Here is a 9,294-nt window from a genome sequence, read left to right as displayed (position 1 = left end):
ACCCTGGGTTCGATCCTGAGTCCCCTCTGCCTGTCTACCTTAGACAAGCTGTTCTCAGTTTGGGGCCCTCAGTTCCACTTGCTGTCTAGCCTTTGAGCATGCAGAAGCTGGGTGGTAGATTCTGCTGTCACCTGGGCCATTGGGCCAAAAGATGCCTTAAGACTGCCAAAGCCCCAGATGGCATGAGGCCGTCAGTTCCACGTAGTGGATGAGAATGCAGGTTTTGGAGTCAGGGAGGTGGGCATTTACCAGCCATGTTACTCTGAACCTTAGTTTCAAATGGAGATGGGCTGGCAGGAATTCAGCCTCCATTTCAACCTGGTCCGATGGTGCCTCCACATTCTGCAGAGGCTGGAAGGCTAAAAATTACAGTTCCCAGACACCTTTGTAGCGAGGGCTGTGGGTGAGAATTAGATCTCACCAATTAGATGAACTTGTGTGAGGTTAAGAAGGAAAGCAGTGGTGAGGCAGATTACTTGCCTGCTACTGTGGTTCCTGCTGCCAGAGACACCCGTGTGTGTGTGTGTACATTCTACTATTTGATCAGTCGCCAGCATTGTGGATATTGATAGGTGTTGTGGTGGCAGTGGCTTCATGACTCTTGTATGGCAACTACAGTAGTGTACAGTAAGTCCTCACTTAATGTCATTGGTAGGTTCTGCTACTTTAAGCGAAACGACGTATAATGAAATCCAATTTTACCATAGGCTAATTGATATAAACAAGAGTTACGTTCCTTTGATATCTCATCAACGTTATAACAAAATGATGTTGAACAAAACCACGTTATTTGAGGACCCGCTGCACTCTTGAAATAAACATCTCTGTGGGTGGCTCCCTCCCTCCCCACCTTCCGGATGGTGGCAGAGATGGCAGCAATCTTGGTGGCCCAGCTCAGTGGTGCCATGGGAGTCTAGAACCTACTCCTCGGTCTCTTCCTCTAATGTCCTGCATTAAATCTCTTCTTGCTTAAAATAGCTGGAGAGGTTTTCTGTTTCCTGCAACTGAGCCTTAACTACCATAGGGGTAGCACCCACTGCTCATACAGCTGTTTGGATGAGGCGAAATGGTGGCTGCTACACAACTTTGCAAACTGTAAAGCCCTTTATGTTAGCTCCTGTTTCGTCAGGGGAGGCTAAATGTGATGGAAACCTGTCTGATGGGCCACTCAAAGTTCACATGCTTGCTCTCAGTTCTGTTCGGTGGAGCTGCTGGGGCAGACGACAACCTGAAAGAATTCAGGTAATTTGGGCGGGCGGGTCACCTGCTTTCAGAGGCCCAAAGGGTTTGCCTAGGTACTCAGGGGAAATTCCACCTCTCTGTCCACCATTAGAGCAATGACTGTCCTCACAGGTGTGCCTCAGGCATCTGGAAAAGGTGTCAGGCTTCCTGGTGTGAGCCCAGAAGGTCATCTACCAGGGAATTCTCCCCTATCGGTGCCTGGGGTCCCCATTAACACCACTAGTTTGCTTTGAAGCTCACTTTAATTCCTTGCTCCCTCTCAGTTAAATTTTTGTGTTATAAAACCTTTCTCTCCCCTCCCATCAGGTTTGAAGGATCTCCCTTTCTGCGGTGAATAACATTCTCATGGCCATGGCACCGGCCCATTCCTGTAAGAGTTTCCAGAGGAAAGAACGGAGCGAGTGTAAATTCTTCGGGATTGCTTGGGAAGATCAAATCATAGGGGACCTAAAGGTTGGGGTTGGGTAGACCAGGCAACCCCAGCACAGGGGCGCTGGCTGCTGAGGGAGGAGAGGAACACCGAATTGGAGAAAAGTACACAAAACGAAAGGGGGATCTTGTGGAGCCCCCCACTCTGTTCAGTGAAAGGATTGCTCTTCTCCCTGCGTATATCCAAAGCCCTAATCCTCCCACTGTCCCTCACCCTATGCCCTGACATGAAATGGGGACCCTCTGTGGAGTGAGGGCCCAGGCAGGTGACCCTGGGGGCTATGAAGCTGGGTGGAAGCTGGCCTGGGTTGGCTGCCAGAACAATCCAGGCTCCACTCCAGCGCATCAGGGGGCTTGAGGCTGAGTGGGTGAGATAAACCGTTTCAGTGGTTTTCAGGCGCCCTAATCAATTGCTAGGCAGGGCGAAGCCTCCGGGGACAGATAAAGCCAGCCCTGCGCTCCAAGCCCAGTTGGAGCCAACGTTTGTGTGGTTTGAACTTTTGTGTGGTTTGAACAAGTTCACCGAGCTGCGCTGGGGCGGTTTGCTCTTGTTCCCAAACTGCAGTACAGGGAGGCAAAGGGCCCTGGACCCCACCAGCCACCCCTGAAATGAGACAGGCGGCCTGTTCTCTCCCTCCGCATGCTCCTACAGGCTTAGAGAAGGAAGACTGGGCGTGCCCAGGCCATACCCCTGGTTCTCGCCAGTGGCGCGGGTGTAGACGGTTTTAGAAACGCTCCCTCGCCCGAGGCAGGCGAGACCTTCGCGTCGGGGGTGGGGTGGGGTGGGGGGTGGAGGTGCTGCAGGTTTGATTTTCTGCTTCTGTTTCCAAACTAGCAAGCCCAGTGCCCGCTGTCGGATTCCATCTTCAGCCGCGGACGCCTCCGGAACGCGCGGTTACCCCGCGCAGAGGAAGCCCAGGGCGCTGGGGACACCGCCTGGAGCCTCTGCGCATAGCATCGGGGAGTGTGTTTTATTCCCCCCTCCCCTCCCAGTTTGAGGCTCCTTGTTTAACCTCTAAGATGCCAGAAGATCGGAACGCTCGCGGACAGGCCTTTGTGGAGACTGGGCGCCCCAGATGCGAATGCCGCCGCGGGCACCCCCTGCGCGAATGTGTGTTTTGCTTGCGTGCGGGAGAGCGGGGCTGCGCTGCGAGGCGGACGAACGCTGGGCCAGCAGGGACCCATCTGATGACGCTCTGTCCCCCGGGAAGCCCGTGCTAGCCTGCGGAGCCACAGCAAAATAGAACAGGGGACACGTGCTGTTTGGGAGGGAAACTCGGGCGCCTGGCATAATTCAGTGACGCTCGCACCCTCCGGGGACCTTCCTGCCTCCACAGGAGGTGGGAATCGAGAGAGAGGAGAGCATTCAGAGAGAGAAGGGAAGTGGGAAGAAACTCGTCTCGAAAGCGGCTATTTTTATTCTTTGCTACAGCTGAGTGCATTTTTCTGACCAACTAGGCAGTGAAAAATTAGGCTGACTCCCGCTGAAAACGGGTCCTAAACCTGGGGGGTGGGGAAAGGCGGTTGGGGGGTGGGAGCTGCGCAGGAAATGGGTGAAGAGGGGGAAATCCCTGAGGACCCAGCAAACCAGTCTCCAGAAGCCCTCCCTGCACAGAACAACCCACCCCAGATACCTCCTCCTTAACCTTGGCTCTTAGAGGTGGGACATCCTTTCCCTTCTGCCGCAGAGGAGGCCTTATCACTTCCAGTAGGGGACAAGATCTGAGGGGTGATGTCAGTTACTATGGTCACCCAGACACCTGGGGAAATGGGGCAAATGTTCCAAATAGGGAACCAAGATTTGGGGGTGGGGAGGCTAGAGTTAGAGTCCTTAGAGGCCATGATTGTCTAGTTTGGCAGTTCCCAAAGGGTGGTCCGGGGATCCCCGCAGGTTGAAACCTTTTCAGACTCTTTTCTAACTGCAAAGCTCCATGAAGCTGGGTTTTCTTCATATACTTCAACCAAAACAACACATCACAACAGATTGGATGCCAAAAGCAGCTGTCTTGTATTCAACCAGATATTAAAGAAGTTTGCAAAAATGTAAAAACAATGTAACTTTTCTCCTTAATTTATTTTTGATTCAGAAAATAGGGTTATTTTTCATTCATGTGCTATTGTTGTTAACATGTGTATTAGTTATGTATTGCTGTGTAAGAAATTACCCCAAAACTTAGTGACTGAAAACAACAAATATTTGTAAGTCCCTTTTTAATGTGTTTTTATTGAGACATGTGCCCTGACCAGGACAGGATGACACTCAACCAACTGAGCCACACCAGCCAGGGCAACAACAGATATTATTTCAGTTTTTCTGGGTCAGGAATCTGGGAGCAGCTAGTTTAGCTGGGTGGTTCTGGCTCAGGGTCTCTCACGAGGCTGTAATCAAAGTGTGGTCCAGGGCTACACTTATCTTAAAGCTCACTCATGTGGCTGTTAGCAGGCCTCAGTTCCTTGCCATGGAGGCTGCCTTCCCCTAGAGAGAATGAAAGACAACACCCAAGACAGAAGCCACAATCATTTTTTAATCTAATTTTGGAAGTGATATCCCTTCACTTCTGTCCCTCCATTAGAGGTGAGTCAATAAATCCAGCCCACATTCAAAGGGAAGGGATTACTCAAGGGCGTGGATGACAGAAGGTGGGGATTATTGGGCACCATCTTAGAGGCTGCCTACCACGCATGTAGTAAGCTCGCTGTTGTCATTTTTATTAATAAATACTTAAAACTTTTTTCAGTTTTCATTTTTAATGTGGGAAGTAGTGATAGATATAGCTGATATAAACAGAAGCTTTTTGAAGTCCTCAGGTCTTCAAATTGGCGAGTTGGTAGGGGAACTTGAATCAGTTTTTTATCAATAATAAAAAAAAAAAGTAAAGGGGTTCCCAGACCTAAAGGTTTGAGAACTACTGGTTTAGGTGTTGTATCTACAGTGCCTTGGTAACATGTGGCAGGCAGTCCACCCACCCATTCATCCACCCATCCATCCATCCATCCATCCATCCATCCATCCATCCATCCATCCATCCATCTTTCCCTTGTTCCCTTCTTTCCTTCCATCTGTTCGTTCTTCCATCCATCCATTCTTTTATCCATCTACCCACTTACCTCTCCACCCATACATCCAATCAAGGTGTTCCAAACACTAGGCTAGGGCTGGCGCTTTAATAGTGAGTGTTCTATGGGGCTTTTATAACATTTTAACAGATGACACAACAAATAAATAAGATGAATTTAAAAATAACTTCAGGTTGTGATAATTTGAACCACCAAAGCCTGGAGCCCAGGGAAGCAGGTACTCTCACATTGGCATCATTTTGGGGGTGACATCACATACTGGGGATGGGGTGGGCTCAGGCTGCAGAGTCCAGGGAACAGGGAATGTGTCCAGCTGTGGTCAGATGGGTACGAGGCCCTGGTGAGTCAGAATGATCTGGTGTATCTCAGGCTCTTCATGCCTAGTTAATTCGTGACTGTGGGACTCAGAGTGAGAGACTCTCAAGTAGAAGGTGCAACCCATGTGGGCAGAGTTCCAATTTCGTTGTTCAAGGGAGAGTCTCCTTCTGAAGCTTACCTGACATGTTCTGGCATTTATTTTGATCCTGGAGACTACTCTGTGGCTTGCAGTATCCCCTGTGAAGCCCTGTGTCAGAGTTCCCACCATTTGAGAGTCCCCAGGGAAAATGCTAAGATTCATGGGAATGCCTCAACCTACCACCCCCATATAAGTGAAAATTGGGTTCTTTCACTGGCACCTTGGAAGTTTGAGTTGGCAACCCTCTGATGGGAGGAGGTAGAGTAAGTCTGGGGCAGTGAGAGGCAGCAAACCCAGGCTGGAGACATAGAAGGCTGGGGAGTGGGATAAGAAAAGCAAGGCCGGGTGGCTGGATGGAAGGAGCACATCAGTGATGAGTAGTTACCTTCCCTACTTCAAAGCCTGGCCTCGCCAGCCCTGCTCTGAGGGTCAGCTAAAGTAGAAGACCCCCAGCCCCTCTTCCAGCCCCTGAAGGACATTGAGCATCTTAAAGAGGAAATGTAGTCCTCTATTCAGTCGTTTCATGGGGTGAATTGTGCTCCAGAAGGGCGGGAGGCTCACCCCCTTAAGGAGCGTGGCAACTTGAATCAGTTACAGCAGATTTCGGTGACTGTGCCCCAGCCCAGTGGGTTCCAGAAAGACCAGTCCAGGCCTCTTTGGGATGACATATGTGAGAGGTGCTTTTGCAGGAAAGGAGAGGTATTGCTTAAAATGTGGCCTCTCTGGCCCTGCACAATTCTACTTCCAAAGCTGTCCTCTCCATGATGGTCCACTGGTGGCTTCAGGCCTCGGGTTTGGATGTGGGCTATATCTTAGCAAAATGCTGAAATGATGTGAATGTTTGTGTGTAAGTTCAACCCGTATGTGGCTTTTGAGTCCTTTGCAGGAGAGAACGGGATGTTGCCTTTGGTTTCAGGCCTCCTTGTGGATGAAATTTGTGAACTAATACTAACCAGCTCAGTTGCCCATGAATGATATCAGTGGATCTCAAAGCGTGGCTGGACCCGCAGTACCCCCATCACCTGGGAATTTGTTAGAAATGCAAATTTTTAGGGCTCACCCGAGATCTGCTGAGTTAAAATCTTTACAGGTGGGATGGGGCCTGGGAATCTGTTTTAACAAGCTCTCCAGGTGATTCTGATGCCCTTTCAAGTTCAAGTTTGAGAGCCACTGTTTTATGAACTTTACTCTCTTCATTTAATACATGAAGAAAATGAAGTTCAGAGGCGCTAAGTAACTCTCCCAGGATCATGCAGCCAACGAACTGGGTGCCAGGTCTTTCATTAGAGAAACTATGTTTTTTCTTTTATCTCTTCCACTCCCTCCATCTTCGTTCTCACCCCTCCCCCCCTTGTTCTTTCAGTCTTGATCTTCTGTCTTGGAGGGTCTCAACTTGGCTGCATAGTGACATAACCTGGGGAGCTTTAAAAAATAATATTGCTGCCCTGGCCGGTTTGGCTCAGTGGTTAGAATGTCGGCCCTCGGACCGAAGGGTCTCAGGTTTGTTTCCTGGTCAACGGCACATACCTTGGTTGCAGGTTCCCCGTCCTTGGTCGGGGTGCGTGTGGGAGGCAACTAATTGATGTGTCTCTCTCACGTCAATTTTCTCTCTCCCTCCCTCCTCCCTCCCTTCCACTCTCTCTAGAAATCAATGGAAAAAATAACCTTGGGTGAGGATTTAAAAAAAATAATAATAATATTGCTGTTAGGGCTCCATCCTAGGAAACTGAATCTCCGGGGTGTGACTCCAGCATCTACTTTTTATTCCTTAGTCACAGGCAGCCTTACCCAGACTCCTCCACTATTCAGAATGTTTCTGATGCATTTGCACTAAGGTGTTAGTAAGTGGATGTGTTGCCGTTCTCAGGGTATCTGCATTTGAAAAAAGAGCCAAGGACATAAAATAATGAATTGCATAAGCATTTTAGCAAGTGGGAGAGACCAGCTTTTGATCTTTTTCTCCCACTTGCAGTAGATTTATTGCTCTCACACATCCTGCTAGGAATCTACCCAGCAGTCCTGGCTGAGATTTCCCAATATGCTGTGTCTTTTGGAGGGGCTTTTTGGGCTAGAAGAACTTGAATGAATCATTTTTGAATGCCCTTAAGCCATCAACCTTGCCCATAGGGGGCTGAGTTTTCCAAACCAAAAAAACCAAAATTATTATTTAAAAAAATTTTTAAGCACTCAAGAATGAATGCTAAGGATCTCCTTCCCCGCTGGGCCTCTCCCAGTGCCCACCCAAAGACACTCAAACACAGAAAACCGAGGTAGTACCTAAGCCATAAGTTAGATAAGAGTCATTGCCCAGACCCCAATTCAATCAAATCTTGTGAGACGAATAGCATGTCTGTTTCAGGAACAGGACAAGATTTAGATGTTGACCTAGGCTGTATGCCCTTTAAAAAAAAATTGTCATAAACCTTTGATTTTTAAAAGTAAAGAAAAATAAAAGCCCACCCTAAAATGATTTTTTTAATGGCAGCTAGGTCTCTACCCTGCTTCCTGCACCTGGTGGGGGACACAGCGAGGTCTCCGCCCTTCAGGAAACAGCCCACTTGTCAACAGCTGGGCTCCCAGGAACAAAGGCCTAGGTTCATTACCACAGTATCGACCCTGACACGTTCCACCAGGGCCACCTCCCCCGGAGTTCCTCAATTCACACCCCAAATGAAATGTAATTGGACCTGGACACCTTTGAAGTCCCCGAGCAGATTGCCAGCATTTTGAAATGTCCTTGATTTGCATAGTGCGGACCTGGTTAGAGGTGACTTTTCCCTTCCCCTCATACCACAGTTTTAAAGACAGAATTCTTTTCAAGGACATTCCCCAGCCAAGAAGATTAACCATGGAAGAAAGAAACATTCTCAAAGCCAAAAAGAGAAGAGGCAAAGTAAGCCCGAGGGTTTGATTAATCTCTAATTTGCCCTTTCGCTCAGTTTTTGTTCTGCGAGGGCCACGTACAAGGCCATTGTTTCCTCTCCAATTTCTCCTTGGGTCCCCATCTTGGGGGATGATAAGGATCCCGGAAACTTGGCTAGGAGGCTCTGAAGGCTCCACAGACCGCTGTGGGGCCCAAAACAAGAAAACAAGCCCCACGGGCAGGCTGGCGGGCAGATGAGTTGGTGAGGGAGGCCAGGTGTTGATTGGGGATCATCTATCTTCCTTCCCAGCTGAGCTGGCCGCTGGGCAGAAATCACACACAGTCCCAGAAATCAGCGTGCCTGTGTGCATGCACTGTGGGTCTGAAGCTTGGTGATCTCCTGCAGCCCACAGAGCCTGCCTGGTGGGGTCATGCCTGTGGCCTACGCGGGCATTGATCGAGCCCATGAAGCGCCAGCTTGGCAGTCTGCTTCACTCTGGGCAGTTGCCTGCCTTTAGCTCGCTGCCACTCCCCAACTCATCTGCTTCTGTGAGTTTCCTCAGGGATAACCATCCTCTGAAGCAAATGATCCACTTTCCCCAGAGCAGGCCTGTCTAGCAGAACCTTCTGCGAGGATGGCAATGTTCTGTATCTGTGCTGTCCAATGTGGCTACTGAGCACTTGTGACTGAGGAAGTTAAATATAAATTTTACTTCAGTTTATTTAATTTAAATAGCCACATGTGGCTAGTGGCTACCCTGTTGGACAGCACAGGGATAGATGATCATGTCAAAACCAAGAGTGGATGCCCCAGTTTGGGGAGTATATTGTATTGACTATTGACTCCCTCAAAAGGCCATTAGAAAAACTTCTCAGTCAAGCAAAACTAAGTTCATTAGCCCTATTTCAGTAAGTGAGAATACCCCATGACAGGATGCTAGTGATGTTTCCAAGCAGCGACACTGCGGAAGGGTATTTATAGTATTTCAGAGCCTGGACTGGGTGATTCTGAAGTTGGATCATTCAAGGCAAGAAACTGACTGGGACTGGGGAGAGTTTATGACAAAATAGTTCTGGATAGGTGAACACAGCAAGGCAAAGTTGTTATAGCAAGTCTTGATGGTCTATCTGTTGGTCTTGATAATAAGCTATTTTAGTTGGTTCAGTCTTATTTTCTAGGAGCAGGTATTTCTTAGAGCAAATAGCTAAGTTATTTCTGCTTGTT

This window comes from Miniopterus schreibersii (genome assembly GCF_964146895.1).
Source record: "Miniopterus schreibersii genome assembly, chromosome: X".
Classification (NCBI taxonomy): Eukaryota; Metazoa; Chordata; class Mammalia; order Chiroptera; family Miniopteridae; genus Miniopterus; species Miniopterus schreibersii.
This window is presented reverse-complemented; position numbering follows the sequence as displayed.